This window comes from Melanerpes formicivorus, unplaced genomic scaffold (genome assembly GCF_026170545.1).
Source record: "Melanerpes formicivorus ecotype bairdi unplaced genomic scaffold, bMelFor1.0.p_v2 SCAF_61, whole genome shotgun sequence".
Classification (NCBI taxonomy): Eukaryota; Metazoa; Chordata; class Aves; order Piciformes; family Picidae; genus Melanerpes; species Melanerpes formicivorus.
In genome coordinates, this window is record NW_027142413.1 from 4,111,047 (window position 1) to 4,130,527 (window position 19,481).

Consider the following 19,481-nt stretch of genomic DNA (forward strand, 5'->3'; position numbering starts at 1 on the left):
CAGTAGCATTAAACAGGACAATGTGACCCTGTGGAAAATTTTGCAGGTTCCATTTGTGGGCTGTTTTCCTTTTACATGCCCAGCCCAGCTCCGCTGTGAATTAAGATACCACAGAAGTTGCTGGAGGTGGTCAGGTGACACTGGGCTTCATGGTGGGAGCTGCACCCCACCGTGCTCCTGAACTGGGGTGATTGATTCACCTCAGCCTGCTGCAGGTACGTGGTTTTGGAGGTCTTGGAGCCCCCTCATAGCGTCAAGATCACTCCTTGGGGTCTATAAGAGTAGCAGCTTCTTGGCTGCTCCAGTGGCCATCCCTGCTGCACACCCCCATGTTGTCCTCTGGCCTGCTGCCTGGTGGCCTGCCCATTGGTGGGCAGCACCTTGGAGGTGGAGCTGGACTTCAAACAAGGCTGCAAAAAACAGCAGAAGCTTCTGCAGGTATGAGGTAAGCATGGTGCTTTACACTTACATGGCACCCCAAAATTCTTGTAGCAGGCACCCTCCAGGGTGTAGGGGGATACCTACTGCCCCCTCAACGACTCTCTGCAAGTCCCTCACAAAACAAAGGAAATTTGGGCTAGGCTCTTCATCTTATAACCTGGAGTGTTTTGCTTTGTGTGCTATTCAGATGAGTAAGCGCTCTGGTTCAAAACTGCACGGTTTGCTCCTGTGTCCTACCTTTTCCTGTCCCACTCTCCCCTTGTGTCACACCTTTTGTAGCCCCCTTTTCCCCCCTCCTTTTTAGGTCCCCTTCTGTTCCTCCTTTCCCCATCCCCCTGTGCTGAGTCTTTCTCACCACCCTGCATCCCTCCTTTTCCAGTCCCTCTCCCCCTGCTTTTCATGTCACACTGTCTCTCTCTGCACAGTCAGAGACCAGAGAACAGAATTAAGACTCAAGATGGAGTCAAGCACCAAGTAACTTTTATTTGCCTGACAGCAAATTTGCAAATGCAAAGGGGGGAGAGAGAAAAAGAAAGGAAAGAAAGAAGAAAGGGTCAGTTGAGATAGCTGCCACCACCACAGACCTGCAGCGTCCTGAAGGCCAACTCATCTTCCACCTCAGTGGGTCCAACGTTGGCAGTCTTTCCTCTTGCATTTGGTCACATTATATATTCATTTCTCTTCTGAGAATCACTTAGCATGTTCTGTGATTAGTTTTGCTTACCCACAGCTTCCACCCAGCAGTGGTGTGCATGCCCAGTACTGTCACTGGAAGGGTTCTGGTGGTCTTCGGGCTGTCTGAACTGTTCTGTCTCCCAGGCCATGGGTTTGAGCACACGTGCAGAGGTTAGGCCAAATTTATTGGAATCAGCTCCACACTCAGGTGTGGAAGAAAGCAGGAAACCTCTGTCTAGTCCTGCGGTCCAATTGATGCTGCATGGCTGTGGCAGTGATGTCAGTTGTTGGCTTTGTGTTCTAGCAACACTGAACCAAAACAAGCAACCAGTCTCTTACACGAAGTTTGCAGAGATGGGGAGTAGCCTCTGGCCTAGTGAGACTAATCAGCAGTGTTGCTTCAGCTAAGATCTCCATGGTGGAATTTTTTACTGCAGGGAAAATATTGTGGGTAGCAGTTGTCATTAAGTGGGTAGCAAAAAAGGTAAAGGCTCTTAAATGACAAGTAACTGAATTTCATTGCTGTTAAAATATGCAGCAGCAGGTTTAGTTGATTAGATGGTGTTGGGTGATAGATTGGACTTGCTGATCTCAAAGGTCTTTTCCAACCTATTCTTTTTTTTACTTTTATTCTCATGCAAGAGTTGGCTTTCCCTCTGAACTTTTATACTTTTGTGTAAAGCTTGAGCAGCCCTTAACTTTCGAATTATTATACTGCATGCACTACTGCTTTGCAACATTCACAGGACTGTGGTGGTGTCAGACGGTTCACTTGCATTTAGCTCCTCAGGCGCCAGACCTTCCTTTGGGCTGATAGTCTTGGCCAAAGCTGCAATGTTCAGTCCTTGCTGTGAAAGGCAGGAGGTGCTGGCTGGGCAGTTTGCTTTATTTTGTGCCTTTTTGGGGGTGACTCAAAGGGAGTGGGGGGATTGTGGGTGGGCTGGTTCTGCCACGTGGGGCAGGGATTGGGCGACCGGCGCTGCGTCCCGGTGTCCCGGCGGTGAGGGGCCCGGTCTCGGGGGTTTGGTATCCTGCGGTCCGGTTTCTGGAGGGGCCGGGGCCGTGGGGGCCCGTGGCGCGGTCACGCTCGCGGGTCTGACGTCCCGGTTTCTAGGGGGGGACCTCGGTTTGAGGGCCCTGCTTCGGGTCGGCACAGCGAGGGGGGTCGGTCGTTCGCAGGGAGCCGGCTAGCGGCTCGGAGCCGGCGCTTCAACTGCCGCCGCTCGGTTTTGACCCCCGGGCAGTGATTAGTGATCGGGAGAACGGGACAAAAGCAAGTCATCAGAACTGCCTCCCATCCCCATCTCAGAGAGCGCCTTGGGGATCATATTATAGTATTGGGATGATGAGTTGAGAGAAGGAAAATCAAAGAAAAAAACGGTTTAAGCTGCATATGCTGCTGTTTGGATCAGGGCTTCACGCCCTACCCCTGTTCCCATATTTCAGGACAAAGACAAGGAAAAGGCAGACAGGCTGGCGTGAGAATATGGGAGAGGTAAAATCAGAGCGGGGGGGCCACCAAGAAATCAGAAGTGGCCTAATCAAGATCCTCAGTGGGACCATCAACAGCTTCAGGGGAGACAGAACATGGGACAAGGAATTGAAGCTGTGCCCAGAAATTTTGATAAAGCCTATAGTGAGCATCAGAGGAAGCCTCCTATGGGGTGGATGCTAGGATTAAAGAGAAGTTTGCAGCTCTATTCTGGAATAGATCCCAGTTCTGCAGCTGGGGTGATACTTCTCAGGATGCAGTTTGTGGCAAAACCATGGGCAGATATTAGAAATTGGAAAAGATTGAGGATTGGCACTACAGAGGTTTAGAGGAATTACTACGTGAAGCTCGGAAGGTGTTTGTAAGGAGGGATGTAGAGAAACAGAAGGCAAAAGCTAGAATGTTGGTAACTGCTGTAAGGGTACTGGTGATTATGGATAGAGAGGGAAAAAAAGGTAGAAGTCTTATATGATAAATTAGCCCTCAATAGTAATATTAATGGAGTCCAGAAGACGATGAGTGATTGGATAAATAAAAGAATGTTGATTGATGCTCTGTTTTAAATTTGCCTGACATGGACAAATAATTTGATCTTTTTGTACATCTATATGGGGTGTTGACCCAGGACTGGACTGGAATTAAAAATCCTGTAGGGCATTGTTCCAAGTTATTAGATTCTGTAAGTAGGTGAGGGCCAATTTGCTTATCAGTGACCTTTACTAGTAGAGGAGGCCCAGAAAGCGGCTTTTTGTTTTGTTCTGGTCTCAGATCCCACCTTTGGGATTCCTGATGTATATGGGACTGAAGCTGGGGGTAAAGTGTTAATAACAACTTGGAAAGGAGAGTCACTAATTTCCCCCTGGGAAGGATCTTTTCTTGGTTTTGTTAACAACAGATCCAGCTGTCCGTACTGCAGAACAAGGGTGGACACGTGCTTCCTGAGTAAAAGGAGCACTTCAGGAATGTGCCTCTGAACCTGGCTGACTTGCACCTGTAACACCTCTGGTCTGAAGGCTCTGGAACTAGCGAGACAAACCCACCTTTTGAAACATCTGACATTGTGTGACATCGAATCTGCATTGCAAGAAAATACCAAGGATTTCATTCGGTGTATAAAAGATCCTGGGACTTGATGTCATTGGGGATGGGTAAAGTGTAATGGTAAACTGGCTATTTAGAAAAGTGATGGTAAATTTTTCTGCTGCACTACAATGATGTGCTGAGAGTGTGTGTGGTTATAAATGTATGCTGTTGTAGTTCTAATTTGAAGTGATTAGGACAGAGGATTCATCTGTCTTCTTTGTGTTAAAGTACCAAAAACTGTGTTCGGCTAGTGGGACCACAGGGACTGCAATACAGAAAGGACTGCTGGATCCATCCACTGAATGGACTGAGGTACCCCAAATGGAGGACATAAAGATGAGTTCCAGTATCAGAATAGGAGCGGTAATGGTCCTTGCCTGAAAATATCACAAACTAGAAACAGGTCGGGGTTCGAAATTGGTACAACCTCCCTGGACAAGGGAAGGAGACACGGTCCGAGCAGAGCATTGGTGGGATTGAAGGAGGCAAGGCCGGGTAGACCTCTGTAATTGCCACAAAGAAGATCTAGAACCATGGCTGTGGGCAGCAACCCCATAGGCCACGTGAGTGGAGTTGCAAGTCAAACCGGACTCCTAATTCCCAGGATTAACCACTCGGAGGGAGAAAGGTGTCACCCAGGTATTGGTATATATAGCATAGCCACTCACTGTGTATGGCACCTATTAAAGTAAAAGAGGAAATACTTTCAGGCAAGGAACATCAGTTGTTATCCCATTCCCTTTACCAGGAAGTTGAAATTGGGAATCCTTTTGCTTGTTGTAGAATTGTTGCCAAGTTAGGTTATTATGGCTCAAGCCAAATGTAGTAGAAAGAAGGGGAGGGATTGTGAGAAACTGGTTATAATATTTGGCTTTCGCAAGGGGGATTACTGGGGAGCGTGGGGCTGGATCGTTGGGCTGATGGTCTGTATTGTGTGGGGTATTGGGAGGGAAAGGGGAGGTGCCAACAGGTCTAAAGACTGGCCAGGTCAAAAGTGCAGGTTTGGTCTGTCCTGATGGAGAGGGGTGGGAGCGTGCTGGGGAATATATGAATATGTACGCTTTAATATATGAATATGTCTGTTTGCCGTCTCTATCAGCTCACCTCGTGTTGTGGGGGTGCGGCTCTAGCAAGCTCGCTCTGCGCCCAGTGCTGTGTTGCCTTTATTTTATAATAAACTGGTTATAAGTTTTCAGCAGTGAGTTCGTTTCTCACGGTCTCCAGAAGCTTTCCATCAGAGGGAAGTTGCTCATCAGCTTGTCTGCAGGTGAGTGTTTTATAGAATAATAGAATCGTTTGGGTTGGAAAAGGCCTTTCAGATTCCGCAGTCCCAACAGCTCACAAACTGCCAAGTCTCATCCCAATCTCTTTGTCTCTTAAGCATCTGTAGGGATGGGGATTCAACCACTTCCCTGGGGAAACTATTCCAGTCTTTTGAGAAGCTTTCAGTGAAGAAGCTTCTTTAACAGGCAACCTAAACATCCTCTGATACAACTTGAGGCCATTTCCTCACATGGGGGGGGGGGAACAATGAACACCAGAGTGAGCCCCCCCGATGCTGGGAGACCCCAAAATCTAAGATCCTGCAATTCCACTGAAGACACCAGATGAAGGGGGGACCATCAAAGGGTTTAAGTGAGGAGAGCAACAGACAGAAGAGATGGGTGATTGCCAGTGCTAAATGCGCTGACTGCAAAGTGGTCTCGGGGCTGTCAGCCCTGGGAGCCCTGCTCGGCGATGCGGAGCTCTGTGTCTCCTGCGCGGCGGCGTTTGGATCAATACATCATTAATATTGTTATTGCCTCCCCGCCTCCTCCTTTGGCCGCAGGGGGCCAGGGTGCTGCTGGGACAGGACAGCTCCAAGGCAGGACAGCCCCAGGCGCGGCAGGGGGCCGGGGGCACAGCCGGGCGGGGGAGGCAGGGGCGGCCCTGCGGTGTGCCGAGCGGCTGCGAGAGCTCTGAGGGACGGGGAAGAGCGCTGGGGGGGCGGCTCGGAGCCGGGGCCGCTGTGAGCACCGCGGCGGGGCCGGGGCCGGGGTCTGTGCGCCCCGGGGCTCCCCGCCCCAGCGCTCTGCCGCACCGCAGCGCTCGGCGCCGGCCGCTGCCCCTCCGGCCCGGGCTCGGTGCGAGACCTGCAAGGGGCAGAGGCGCTCGGCTCTGCCGCCAGAGCTCAACCCCGGCCTGCGGCCGCGGAGTGCGGAGGCGGCGCTGGGGCAGAGCTCCGGCGCTGAGCTCTGGCAAGCACCGCGGAGCGCCCTGAGGCAGGGCCCGGGCAGGTGCGGGAGAGGGAGCGGGGGGGGCTCGAGCAGGGGGGGCCTGGGGCGGCCGAGAGGGACGTTTTAAATTCCCTTCTGTAACTGTGAGGTCTCTCCTGGGCCGCTCAGAACACTACAGATGGAGATACAGTTCATAGAGGGAGCAGCAGGGGTGCCCGAAGGCTCTCTGGGGGGCGCGCCAGCGCCGGCGGAGGAGACTGAGCGCCCTGGGGCGCGGGGCGGGGCCGGGGGCGGGGCCTGGGCTCCTCCCAGGGCTTCAGCGCGAGAATTCGAGCGGCCAGAGGCGCCCGGCCCGGGCGGGACCGGCCCCGGCCAGAGGCGCCGCTGGACTTGGGAGTTGCGCTCAGAGGGCAGCTGTGGCAGCGCTCCGGCGGATGGAGACCTGGCAGGCGCCTCAGGGGGGCTCTGGCGGATCCGCGAGGGACAGGAGCCCAGGTGCGAGCGGGGACAGGGAGGGCTGGCCCGGGGAGACCTGCGGGAGCTTAGAGCCTGAGGCGCTCGCCGTGCAGCTTCAACCGCCCGTCGGTGCAGATGTCCTCAGTGCAATGAACACGAGGGGGGGCTGCCAGGGCGGCCCGGAGGGCATTCCAGCGGCTGGGGGAGTTCCGGCTCTGCGGGGAAGGCTGAGCCGAGGCGCCGGTAGACGGGCTGGGTGCGAGGACGGCTCCCGAAGCGCAGGGGCAGCGCTGGGGCAGCGCGGGGGGTGGCGGAGCGCTGAAGGCAGCGCTGAGGTGCGTGAGAGGGAACGGGGCTGGGCTGGGGCAGAGCTGCAGCAGCTGAAGGGAGGAGTTTGTGTAGGCAGTGTCTGAGGTGCTGTCATCTCCAGCCCGGAACATACACGTGTTTGTATTGGCTTTAATAAAAGGACATTAAGGGTGGCCGGGCTGGGGGGGGCTGTGTCTGTGAGCGCCACAGAAGGCGCCGCGGCGGGGGGGGGCTGTGGGGTGTTGGGGGCTGTGAGCGCCCTGAGGGTTCCCGCGCGGCGGCTTTCCCGCCCTGCCCGCGCCACAGGCACCAGCGCGCGCTGTTCCCGCGCGGCCGCCGCCTGAGGCAAGGGGAGGCGCCTGGCTGTGGGGACTGTGAGCGCCCGGAGGGTCCCGGCCTCACCTGTGCGCCCTTCCCGCCAGAGGGGCCGGCGCGCGCCGCGCGCCTCAGGAGCTGCCGGGGCGGGAACGGGAAGCGGCCCGGGGCAGGGCCGGGCCGGGCCGCAGCCCGCAGCTGCGCTGTGTTTGGGGTCTGGGAGGATCCGCTCCTGGGGCAGAGCTGCGGATGCCGGAGGGCAGGGCAGGCAGCGCAGGGGCTTGGGCAGGTTCGTGAGGGCGCAGGGTGAGACCGGCCGGGGGCAGGGGAATCAGCTCGGGGACAATTTCTGTTTCGTTAAAACCTGAGGCACTTCCCTCTGTAGCTCAGCACCTCCTGAGTGTGCCTCTGCTGTTTGCTCCTTCAGGCAGAACGAAGCTCTGCAGGGAGCAGACTCGGGGACAGAGAAGTGACGTTTGGGCAAAGAGACTGAGAGGATCTGTGGGGCAGAAAATGCAAAGAGAGAAAGCCCTGAGGTAAGCAAGAGCAGAGGTGACATCCTGGAGGGAAAACATGGAGGCAGTTTATACAGGATAAAAGCCAAAGCTTTCGGAGGGAAAAGCTGAGGCAATGTGCTGGGGGCAGAGCGGGCATGGAGGGAACCTGAGGCAACCCACAGGGAGAAGGTGAAAATTGTCCTGAGAAAACCTGAGCAAAGAAGAGGGGACATAGGAAGCAGCTTGGAGGGAAGACTTAAGGCAAATATCTGTGAGACAAGATACAGAAATGAACAGGAAAGTTAACCTATGGGAGACAAAAACGAGGATTTGAGAGGGAAAATCACAGCTTATTTAGGAGGGAGAGTGAGGGGGAGGAAAGGCATGGGAGGGAAGAGCTGAGGAAAGGTGGAAGGAGGAAAGGGGATGTTTGGGAGGGAAACAGAGGCCATTTTGGACGGGAGGAAGGGAAATTATGCCTGGAATTGAGAAGGAAATCTGTAGGGCAGAGAATGAAAATGTTGAAAATAGAAGCTATGATAATGCAAGGAGAGAAAGGACATTTTAAACAGAAAAACCCTGTAGTGATTGAGGAGCAGTGATACCTTTTCCCCTTGGGCGGGGAGGAATTGGCACTGCTGAGGCCTAACTCTGTCCTCCTTCCTCAGAGGCAGCTGGCACAGAGCCCCACTATGCAGCGGCGAGGCAAGGTGTGGGGGGGCGAAAGGAGCTGAGAAGAGGAGGAGCACCGGGCTGCACAGCTGGACATGGGCAAGGCGCCCTGGGCAATGAGACCTCCCTCTCAATTTGGCTGTGGTAACACAAGATCTTTGCCAGCACCGTTAGGGTGCCCTGGTTGGCTTTGTGCTGGGCGACCTCCCTGTAAGCAGGGCTCGGTCTTTGCTTTTGCTGTTGTAGGCGTTTTGCCACCTAGCTCCTGGGCTGCACGGAGACTGGCAACCCTGTAAGGAGGGTCCGAGCCGGCGTCTCGGCCCGTATGGGGGGAAGTGTAGCTGCCTGGACCCCAGCCCCCCCTGTAAGCAGGGGAGGGCCCTTTAAACAGTTTCTCGGCTGCTGGCGGCCTGGCCAGCGTGACGCCCTGTACTTGGGGCATGTCACAAGGATTGGCATCCTGAGGCCCCTCTACCTGCATGCATCCCCGGGGGGGCCAGGTCTGACCCTCTGCTCTCCTGCTCAGGGTTAAGGATGCCTGCCCCACCAGTGGCTGCCCAGAGCTTGCTCCCTCTCTTGGGAAGGGCTGTGTGTGTGGCCCCTCTTGCCTCTGTGTGCCTGAGTCTGCTTGTCCTTTAGGTCCCTTAGAAAAGGCTGTAGCTTAGCTTAGGCTTCCCAGGAGGGAAAGAGGGGCTCTGGGCGGTTCCACGGCAGTCTCCTTGGAGGCCTCGAGTGGGGTGGGAGCTCGGCTTGCCCCTCCTTTGATTGGATGGACGCAGCGAAGCCGCTTAAGTCGTCTTGCGGCAAGGTGACCCCCCTGTAGTTCAGGGCCTGGGTCTCTGCCTTCATGGCAGCCTGTTCCCTTGGCACCCTGTCAGCTTAACAGCCCCGCACTCGGGGCCTGTGTGACGAGTTATGGAGCCTTCTGTGCCGTTCTGTCCCCTTCTGTCCCCAGCAGCAGCCCCAGGTCCCTGTAAGCAGGGCTGGGGAGGCTGCTTTTGGCAGCTAACAGGAACAAACCCTTAGAGGGTTGAGGTCAGTCCCTGGGCTCCTGAAGAGGTGGTGTTGTGCTGCAGCCAGGAGGGCCGGCCCGTAAGTGGGCGCAGGCCAGAGCCCGTGGCTCTCCGTGGGGCTTTTTGGGAGTGCCGGGCCGAGAGCGACCGCCCTGTAGGCAGGGAAGTGTGTTGCCGGTGTCCGGCGGGAGGTTCAAGGAGGGACCCCCCCTGTAATCAGGGCGGGTAGATCTGGTCCCGGCCTTTCAGAGGCATGGGGCCAGGGAGTGTGTGGGGCTTATCTTAGCGTGTTGTTCCCCCCCGCCCCACCCCGTCTTCGGGGCTGGGGCCACAGCCCCCCGGCCTTTGGCCGTGATGCCCCACTGCCTGGCTGCTGTCTTCCTGTAGCTGCGGGGCCAGGCCAAGCTCTCAGCTCCCTGGGTTTCGACCCGCCCGTAAGAGGGGTCGGGGTCCGAGTGCCTTTGCGCTCAGCTGGCAGCCTGTGTGGGGCACCCCCCCGGCTAGCGGGGTGTGGGTCAAGATGCCCCTGAAGCGGAGAGAAGGAGCCTCCGTGGGCCTTTTGGGACCAGGGCCGCCCTGTAAGTCAGGGCCCGGTCAGTGCCCTGGCATCCCGGGCGCTTTGAAATGCCAGCGGCGGCTCCAGCCCCCTGTAAGCAGGGTCGTGCAGCCGCTCTGGCCGCTGCGTTGCATGCCCAGCTCCATTGCCCAGGGCGTCTGCTGCGGCGCCCGTCTGCGGTCCCGACCGGAAGTGTGCCGTGCGCCGCTTGGGTGAGTCGAGCGAAAGCGGGAAGACTTTGCAGAGCTGGGGGTGTCTGCGGGCGGGTAGCTGGCCGGGGGGTGCCCATGGGGAGCTGCCTGCGGGGCTGGAGGCTTCCCTCTTTCCCTCGGGCGGGGAGCAACTGGCACTACTGAGGCCTAACTCTGTCCTCCTTCCTTGGCAGTGGCTGGCACAGAAGGAAGAAGAGGCCCGCTGCGGAGCGGCGAGGCAACATACGGCGGAGGCAAGAGGCGGCGAGGCAAGAGGAGCGGCGTCCGGCTGAAGAGCAGGACAGGAGAAAGGCGCCCTGGGCAATGAGACCTCCCTCTCAATTTGGCTGTGGTAACACAAGATCTTTGCCAGCACCGTTAGGGTGCCCTGGTTGGCTTTGTGCTGGGCGACCTCCCTGTAAGCAGGGCTCGGTCTTTGCTTTTGCTGTTGTAGGCGTTTTGCCACCTAGCTCCTTGGCTGCACGGAGACTGGCAACCCTGTAAGGAGGGTCCGAGCCGGCGTCTCGGCCCGTATGGGGGGAAGTGTAGCTGCCTGGACCCCAGCCCCCCCTGTAAGCAGGGGAGGGCCCTTTAAACAGTTTCTCGGCTGCTGGCGGCCTGGCCAGCGTGACGCCCTGTACTTGGGGCATGTCACAAGGATTGGCATCCTGAGGCCCCTCTACCTGCATGCATCCCCGGGGGGGCCAGGTCTGACCCTCTGCTCTCCTGCTCAGGGTTAAGGATGCCTGCCCCACCAGTGGCTGCCCAGAGCTTGCTCCCTCTCTTGGGAAGGGCTGTGTGTGTGGCCCCTCTTGCCTCTGTGTGCCTGAGTCTGCTTGTCCTTTAGGTCCCTTAGAAAAGGCTGTAGCTTAGCTTAGGCTTCCCAGGAGGGAAAGAGGGGCTCTGGGCGGTTCCACGGCAGTCTCCTTGGAGGCCTCGAGTGGGGTGGGAGCTCGGCTTGCCCCTCCTTTGATTGGATGGACACAGCGAAGCCGCTTAAGTCGTCTTGCGGCAAGGTGACCCCCCTGTAGTTCAGGGCCTGGGTCTCTGCCTTCATGGCAGCCTGTTCCCTTGGCACCCTGTCAGCTTAACAGCCCCGCACTCGGGGCCTGAGTGACGAGTTATGGAGCCTTCTGTGCCGTTCTGTCCCCTTCTGTCCCCAGCAGCAGCCCAAGGTCCCTGTAAGCAGGGCTGGGGAGGCTGCTTTTGGCAGCTAACAGGAACAAACCCTTAGAGGGTTGAGGTCAGTCCCTGGGCTCCTGAAGAGGTGGTGTTGTGCTGCAGCCAGGAGGGCCGGCCCGTAAGTGGGCGCAGGCCAGAGCCCGTGGCTCTCCGTGGGGCTTTTTGGGAGTGCCGGGCCGAGAGCGACCGCCCTGTAGGCAGGGAAGTGTGTTGCCGGTGTCCGGCGGGAGGTTCAAGGAGGGACCCCCCCTGTAATCAGGGCGGGTAGATCTGGTCCCGGCCTTTCAGAGGCATGGGGCCAGGGAGTGTGTGGGGCTTATCTTAGCGTGTTGTTCCCCCCCGCCCCACCCCGTCTTCGGGGCTGGGGCCACAGCCCCCCGGCCTTTGGCCGTGATGCCCCACTGCCTGGCTGCTGTCTTCCTGTAGCTGCGGGGCCAGGCCAAGCTCTCAGCTCCCTGGGTTTCGACCCGCCCGTAAGAGGGGTCGGGGTCCGAGTGCCTTTGCGCTCAGCTGGCAGCCTGTGTGGGGCACCCCCCCCGGCTAGCGGGGTGTGGGTCAAGATGCCCCTGAAGCGGAGAGAAGGAGCCTCCGTGGGCCTTTTGGGACCAGGGCCGCCCTGTAAGTCAGGGCCCGGTCAGTGCCCTGGCATCCCGGGCGCTTTGAAATGCCAGCGGCGGCTCCAGCCCCCTGTAAGCAGGATCGTGCAGCCGCTCTGGCCGCTGCGTTGCATGCCCAGCTCCATTGCCCAGGGCGTCTGCTGCGGCGCCCGTCTGCGGTCCCGACCGGAAGTGTGCCGTGCGCCGCTTGGGTGAGTCGAGCGAAAGCGGGAAGACTTTGCAGAGCTGGGGGTGTCTGCGGGCGGGTAGCTGGCCGGGGGGTGCCCATGGGGAGCTGCCTGCGGGGCTGGAGGCTTCCCTCTTTCCCTCGGGCGGGGAGCAACTGGCATTACTGAGGCCTAACTCTGTCCTCCTCCCTTGGCAGTGGCTGGCACAGAAGGAAGAAGAGGCCCCCTGCGGAGCGGCGAGGCAACATACGGCGGAGGCAAGAGGCGGCGAGGCAACATACGGCGGAGGCAAGAGGCGGCGAGGCAAGAGGAGCGGCGTCCGGCTGAAGAGCAGGACAGGAGAAAGGCGCCCTGGGCAATGAGACCTCCCTCTCAATTTGGCTGTGGTAACACAAGATCTTTGCCAGCACCGTTAGGGTGCCCTGGTTGGCTTTGTGCTGGGCGACCTCCCTGTAAGCAGGGCTCGGTCTTTGCTTTTGCTGTTGTAGGCGTTTTGCCACCTAGCTCCTTGGCTGCACGGAGACTGGCAACCCTGTAAGGAGGGTCCGAGCCGGCGTCTCGGCCCGTATGGGGGGAAGTGTAGCTGCCTGGACCCCAGCCCCCCCTGTAAGCAGGGGAGGGCCCTTTAAACAGTTTCTCGGCTGCTGGCGGCCTGGCCAGCGTGACGCCCTGTACTTGGGGCATGTCACAAGGATTGGCATCCTGAGGCCCCTCTACCTGCATGCATCCCCGGGGGGGCCAGGTCTGACCCTCTGCTCTCCTGCTCGGGGTTAAGGATGCCTGCCCCACCAGTGGCTGCCCAGAGCTTGCTCCCTCTCTTGGGAAGGGCTGTGTGTGTGGCCCCTCTTGCCTCTGTGTGCCTGAGTCTGCTTGTCCTTTAGGTCCCTTAGAAAAGGCTGTAGCTTAGCTTAGGCTTCCCAGGAGGGAAAGAGGGGCTCTGGGCGGTTCCACGGCAGTCTCCTTGGAGGCCTCGAGTGGGGTGGGAGCTCGGCTTGCCCCTCCTTTGATTGGATGGACACAGCGAAGCCGCTTAAGTCGTCTTGCGGCAAGGTGACCCCCCTGTAGTTCAGGGCCTGGGTCTCTGCCTTCATGGCAGCCTGTTCCCTTGGCACCCTGTCAGCTTAACAGCCCCGCACTCGGGGCCTGTGTGACGAGTTATGGAGCCTTCTGTGCCGTTCTGTCCCCTTCTGTCCCCAGCAGCAGCCCAAGGTCCCTGTAAGCAGGGCTGGGGAGGCTGCTTTTGGCAGCTTACAGGAACAAACCCTTAGAGGGTTGAGGTCAGTCCCTGGGCTCCTGAAGAGGTGGTGTTGTGCTGCAGCCAGGAGGGCCGGCCCGTAAGTGGGCACAGGCCAGAGCCCGTGGCTCTCCGTGGGGCTTTTTGGGAGTGCCGGGCCGAGAGCGACCGCCCTGTAGGCAGGGAAGTGTGTTGCCGGTGTCCGGCGGGAGGTTCAAGGAGGGACCCCCCCTGTAATCAGGGCGGGTAGATCTGGTCCCGGCCTTTCAGAGGCATGGGGCCAGGGAGTGTGTGGGGCTTATCTTAGCGTGTTGTTCCCCCCCGCCCCACCCCGTCTTCGGGGCTGGGGCCACAGCCCCCCGGCCTTTGGCCGTGATGCCCCACTGCCTGGCTGCTGTCTTCCTGTAGCTGCGGGGCCAGGCCAAGCTCTCAGCTCCCTGGGTTTCGACCCGCCCGTAAGAGGGGTCGGGGTCCGAGTGCCTTTGCGCTCAGCTGGCAGCCTGTGTGGGGCACCTCCCCCGGCTAGCGGGGTGTGGGTCAAGATGCCCCTGAAGCGGAGAGAAGGAGCCTCCGTGGGCCTTTTGGGACCAGGGCCGCCCTGTAAGTCAGGGCCCGGTCAGTGCCCTGGCATCCCGGGCGCTTTGAAATGCCAGCGGCGGCTCCAGCCCCCTGTAAGCAGGGTCGTGCAGCCGCTCTGGCCGCTGCGTTGCATGCCCAGCTCCATTGCCCAGGGCGTCTGCTGCGGCGCCCGTCTGCGGTCCCGACCGGAAGTGTGCCGTGCGCCGCTTGGGTGAGTCGAGCGAAAGCGGGAAGACTTTGCAGAGCTGGGGGTGTCTGCGGGCGGGTAGCTGGCCGGGGGGTGCCCATGGGGAGCTGCCTGCGGGGCTGGAGGCTTCCCTCTTTCCCTCGGGCGGGGAGCAACTGGCACTACTGAGGCCTAACTCTGTCCTCCTTCCTTGGCAGTGGCTGGCACAGAAGGAAGAAGAGGCCCGCTGCGGAGCGGCGAGGCAACATACGGCGGAGGCAAGAGGCGGCGAGGCAAGAGGAGCGGCGTCCGGCTGAAGAGCAGGACAGGAGAAAGGCGCCCTGGGCAATGAGACCTCCCTCTCAATTTGGCTGTGGTAACACAAGATCTTTGCCAGCACCGTTAGGGTGCCCTGGTTGGCTTTGTGCTGGGCGACCTCCCTGTAAGCAGGGCTCGGTCTTTGCTTTTGCTGTTGTAGGCGTTTTGCCACCTAGCTCCTTGGCTGCACGGAGACTGGCAACCCTGTAAGGAGGGTCCGAGCCGGCGTCTCGGCCCGTATGGGGGGAAGTGTAGCTGCCTGGACCCCAGCCCCCCCTGTAAGCAGGGGAGGGCCCTTTAAACAGTTTCTCGGCTGCTGGCGGCCTGGCCAGCGTGACGCCCTGTACTTGGGGCATGTCACAAGGATTGGCATCCTGAGGCCCCTCTACCTGCATGCATCCCCGGGGGGGCCAGGTCTGACCCTCTGCTCTCCTGCTCAGGGTTAAGGATGCCTGCCCCACCAGTGGCTGCCCAGAGCTTGCTCCCTCTCTTGGGAAGGGCTGTGTGTGTGGCCCCTCTTGCCTCTGTGTGCCTGAGTCTGCTTGTCCTTTAGGTCCCTTAGAAAAGGCTGTAGCTTAGCTTAGGCTTCCCAGGAGGGAAAGAGGGGCTCTGGGCGGTTCCACGGCAGTCTCCTTGGAGGCCTCGAGTGGGGTGGGAGCTCGGCTTGCCCCTCCTTTGATTGGATGGACACAGCGAAGCCGCTTAAGTCGTCTTGCGGCAAGGTGACCCCCCTGTAGTTCAGGGCCTGGGTCTCTGCCTTCATGGCAGCCTGTTCCCTTGGCACCCTGTCAGCTTAACAGCCCCGCACTCGGGGCCTGAGTGACGAGTTATGGAGCCTTCTGTGCCGTTCTGTCCCCTTCTGTCCCCAGCAGCAGCCCAAGGTCCCTGTAAGCAGGGCTGGGGAGGCTGCTTTTGGCAGCTAACAGGAACAAACCCTTAGAGGGTTGAGGTCAGTCCCTGGGCTCCTGAAGAGGTGGTGTTGTGCTGCAGCCAGGAGGGCCGGCCCGTAAGTGGGCGCAGGCCAGAGCCCGTGGCTCTCCGTGGGGCTTTTTGGGAGTGCCGGGCCGAGAGCGACCGCCCTGTAGGCAGGGAAGTGTGTTGCCGGTGTCCGGCGGGAGGTTCAAGGAGGGACCCCCCCTGTAATCAGGGCGGGTAGATCTGGTCCCGGCCTTTCAGAGGCATGGGGCCAGGGAGTGTGTGGGGCTTATCTTAGCGTGTTGTTCCCCCCCGCCCCACCCCGTCTTCGGGGCTGGGGCCACAGCCCCCCGGCCTTTGGCCGTGATGCCCCACTGCCTGGCTGCTGTCTTCCTGTAGCTGCGGGGCCAGGCCAAGCTCTCAGCTCCCTGGGTTTCGACCCGCCCGTAAGAGGGGTCGGGGTCCGAGTGCCTTTGCGCTCAGCTGGCAGCCTGTGTGGGGCACCCCCCCCGGCTAGCGGGGTGTGGGTCAAGATGCCCCTGAAGCGGAGAGAAGGAGCCTCCGTGGGCCTTTTGGGACCAGGGCCGCCCTGTAAGTCAGGGCCCGGTCAGTGCCCTGGCATCCCGGGCGCTTTGAAATGCCAGCGGCGGCTCCAGCCCCCTGTAAGCAGGATCGTGCAGCCGCTCTGGCCGCTGCGTTGCATGCCCAGCTCCATTGCCCAGGGCGTCTGCTGCGGCGCCCGTCTGCGGTCCCGACCGGAAGTGTGCCGTGCGCCGCTTGGGTGAGTCGAGCGAAAGCGGGAAGACTTTGCAGAGCTGGGGGTGTCTGCGGGCGGGTAGCTGGCCGGGGGGTGCCCATGGGGAGCTGCCTGCGGGGCTGGAGGCTTCCCTCTTTCCCTCGGGCGGGGAGCAACTGGCATTACTGAGGCCTAACTCTGTCCTCCTCCCTTGGCAGTGGCTGGCACAGAAGGAAGAAGAGGCCCCCTGCGGAGCGGCGAGGCAACATACGGCGGAGGCAAGAGGCGGCGAGGCAACATACGGCGGAGGCAAGAGGCGGCGAGGCAAGAGGAGCGGCGTCCGGCTGAAGAGCAGGACAGGAGAAAGGCGCCCTGGGCAATGAGACCTCCCTCTCAATTTGGCTGTGGTAACACAAGATCTTTGCCAGCACCGTTAGGGTGCCCTGGTTGGCTTTGTGCTGGGCGACCTCCCTGTAAGCAGGGCTCGGTCTTTGCTTTTGCTGTTGTAGGCGTTTTGCCACCTAGCTCCTTGGCTGCACGGAGACTGGCAACCCTGTAAGGAGGGTCCGAGCCGGCGTCTCGGCCCGTATGGGGGGAAGTGTAGCTGCCTGGACCCCAGCCCCCCCTGTAAGCAGGGGAGGGCCCTTTAAACAGTTTCTCGGCTGCTGGCGGCCTGGCCAGCGTGACGCCCTGTACTTGGGGCATGTCACAACGATTGGCATCCTGAGGCCCCTCTACCTGCATGCATCCCCGGGGGGGCCAGGTCTGACCCTCTGCTCTCCTGCTCGGGGTTAAGGATGCCTGCCCCACCAGTGGCTGCCCAGAGCTTGCTCCCTCTCTTGGGAAGGGCTGTGTGTGTGGCCCCTCTTGCCTCTGTGTGCCTGAGTCTGCTTGTCCTTTAGGTCCCTTAGAAAAGGCTGTAGCTTAGCTTAGGCTTCCCAGGAGGGAAAGAGGGGCTCTGGGCGGTTCCACGGCAGTCTCCTTGGAGGCCTCGAGTGGGGTGGGAGCTCGGCTTGCCCCTCCTTTGATTGGATGGACACAGCGAAGCCGCTTAAGTCGTCTTGCGGCAAGGTGACCCCCCTGTAGTTCAGGGCCTGGGTCTCTGCCTTCATGGCAGCCTGTTCCCTTGGCACCCTGTCAGCTTAACAGCCCCGCACTCGGGGCCTGTGTGACGAGTTATGGAGCCTTCTGTGCCGTTCTGTCCCCTTCTGTCCCCAGCAGCAGCCCAAGGTCCCTGTAAGCAGGGCTGGGGAGGCTGCTTTTGGCAGCTTACAGGAACAAACCCTTAGAGGGTTGAGGTCAGTCCCTGGGCTCCTGAAGAGGTGGTGTTGTGCTGCAGCCAGGAGGGCCGGCCCGTAAGTGGGCACAGGCCAGAGCCCGTGGCTCTCCGTGGGGCTTTTTGGGAGTGCCGGGCCGAGAGCGACCGCCCTGTAGGCAGGGAAGTGTGTTGCCGGTGTCCGGCGGGAGGTTCAAGGAGGGACCCCCCCTGTAATCAGGGCGGGTAGATCTGGTCCCGGCCTTTCAGAGGCATGGGGCCAGGGAGTGTGTGGGGCTTATCTTAGCGTGTTGTTCCCCCCCGCCCCACCCCGTCTTCGGGGCTGGGGCCACAGCCCCCCGGCCTTTGGCCGTGATGCCCCACTGCCTGGCTGCTGTCTTCCTGTAGCTGCGGGGCCAGGCCAAGCTCTCAGCTCCCTGGGTTTCGACCCGCCCGTAAGAGGGGTCGGGGTCCGAGTGCCTTTGCGCTCAGCTGGCAGCCTGTGTGGGGCACCTCCCCCGGCTAGCGGGGTGTGGGTCAAGATGCCCCTGAAGCGGAGAGAAGGAGCCTCCGTGGGCCTTTTGGGACCAGGGCCGCCCTGTAAGTCAGGGCCCGGTCAGTGCCCTGGCATCCCGGGCGCTTTGAAATGCCAGCGGCGGCTCCAGCCCCCTGTAAGCAGGGTCGTGCAGCCGCTCTGGCCGCTGCGTTGCATGCCCAGCTCCATTGCCCAGGGCGTCTGCTGCGGCGCCCGTCTGCGGTCCCGACCGGAAGTGTGCCGTGCGCCGCTTGGGTGAGTCGAGCGAAAGCGGGAAGACTTTGCAGAGCTGGGGGTGTCTGCGGGCGGGTAGCTGGCCGGGGGGTGCCCATGGGGAGCTGCCTGCGGGGCTGGAGGCTTCCCTCTTTCCCTCGGGCGGGGAGCAACTGGCACTACTGAGGCCTAACTCTGTCCTCCTTCCTTGGCAGTGGCTGGCACAGAAGGAAGAAGAGGCCCGCTGCGGAGCGGCGAGGCAACATACGGCGGAGGCAAGAGGCGGCGAGGCAAGAGGAGCGGCGTCCGGCTGAAGAGCAGGACAGGAGAAAGGCGCCCTGGGCAATGAGACCTCCCTCTCAATTTGGCTGTGGTAACACAAGATCTTTGCCAGCACCGTTAGGGTGCCCTGGTTGGCTTTGTGCTGGGCGACCTCCCTGTAAGCAGGGCTCGGTCTTTGCTTTTGCTGTTGTAGGCGTTTTGCCACCTAGCTCCTTGGCTGCACGGAGACTGGCAACCCTGTAAGGAGGGTCCGAGCCGGCGTCTCGGCCCGTATGGGGGGAAGTGTAGCTGCCTGGACCCCAGCCCCCCCTGTAAGCAGGGGAGGGCCCTTTAAACAGTTTCTCGGCTGCTGGCGGCCTGGCCAGCGTGACGCCCTGTACTTGGGGCATGTCACAACGATTGGCATCCTGAGGCCCCTCTACCTGCATGCATCCCCGGGGGGGCCAGGTCTGACCCTCTGCTCTCCTGCTCAGGGTTAAGGATGGCTGCCCCACCAGTGGCTGCCCAGAGCTTGCTCCCTCTCTTGGGAAGGGCTGTGTGTGTGGCCCCTCTTGCCTCTGTGTGCCTGAGTCTGCTTGTCCTTTAGGTCCCTTAGAAAAGGCTGTAGCTTAGCTTAGGCTTCCCAGGAGGGAAAGAGGGGCTCTGGGCGGTTCCACGGCAGTCTCCTTGGAGGCCTCGAGTGGGGTGGGAGCTCGGCTTGCCCCTCCTTTGATTGGATGGACACAGCGAAGCCGCTTAAGTCGTCTTGCGGCAAGGTGACCCCCCTGTAGTTCAGGGCCTGGGTCTCTGCCTTCATGGCAGCCTGTTCCCTTGGCACCCTGTCAGCTTAACAGCCCCGCACTCGGGGCCTGTGTGACGAGTTATGGAGCCTTCTGTGCCGTTCTGTCCCCTTCTGTCCCCAGCAGCAGCCCAAGGTCCCTGTAAGCAGGGCTGGGGAGGCTGCTTTTGGCAGCTAACAGGAACAAACCCTTAGAGGGTTGAGGTCAGTCCCTGGGCTCCTGAAGAGGTGGTGTTGTGCTGCAGCCAGGAGGGCCGGCCCGTAAGTGGGCGCAGGCCAGAGCCCGTGGCTCTCCGTGGGGCTTTTTGGGAGTGCCGGGCCGAGAGCGACCGCCCTGTAGGCAGGGAAGTGTGTTGCCGGTGTCCGGCGGGAGGTTCAAGGAGGGACCCCCCCTGTAATCAGGGCGGGTAGATCTGGTCCCGGCCTTTCAGAGGCATGGGGCCAGGGAGTGTGTGGGGCTTATCTTAGCGTGTTGTTCCCCCCCGCCCCACCCCGTCTTCGGGGCTGGGGCCACAGCCCCCCGGCCTTTGGCCGTGATGCCCCACTGCCTGGCTGCTGTCTTCCTGTAGCTGCGGGGCCAGGCCAAGC

The 19,481-nt window shown here is 60.3% G+C and overlaps 1 long non-coding RNA gene across 1 annotated transcript; it reads left to right on the top strand.

Annotated features, from left to right (window-relative positions):
- The first annotated feature begins 6,006 nt into the window (after nucleotides 1-6,006).
- LOC137453087 (uncharacterized) lies at nucleotides 6,007-8,231 on the top strand. The gene is made up of 3 exons (XR_010990249.1): nucleotides 6,007-6,402; nucleotides 7,415-7,523; nucleotides 8,153-8,231. It is a non-coding gene; the product is annotated as an uncharacterized lncRNA (long non-coding RNA).
- Nucleotides 8,232-19,481: the final 11,250 nt, after the last annotated feature.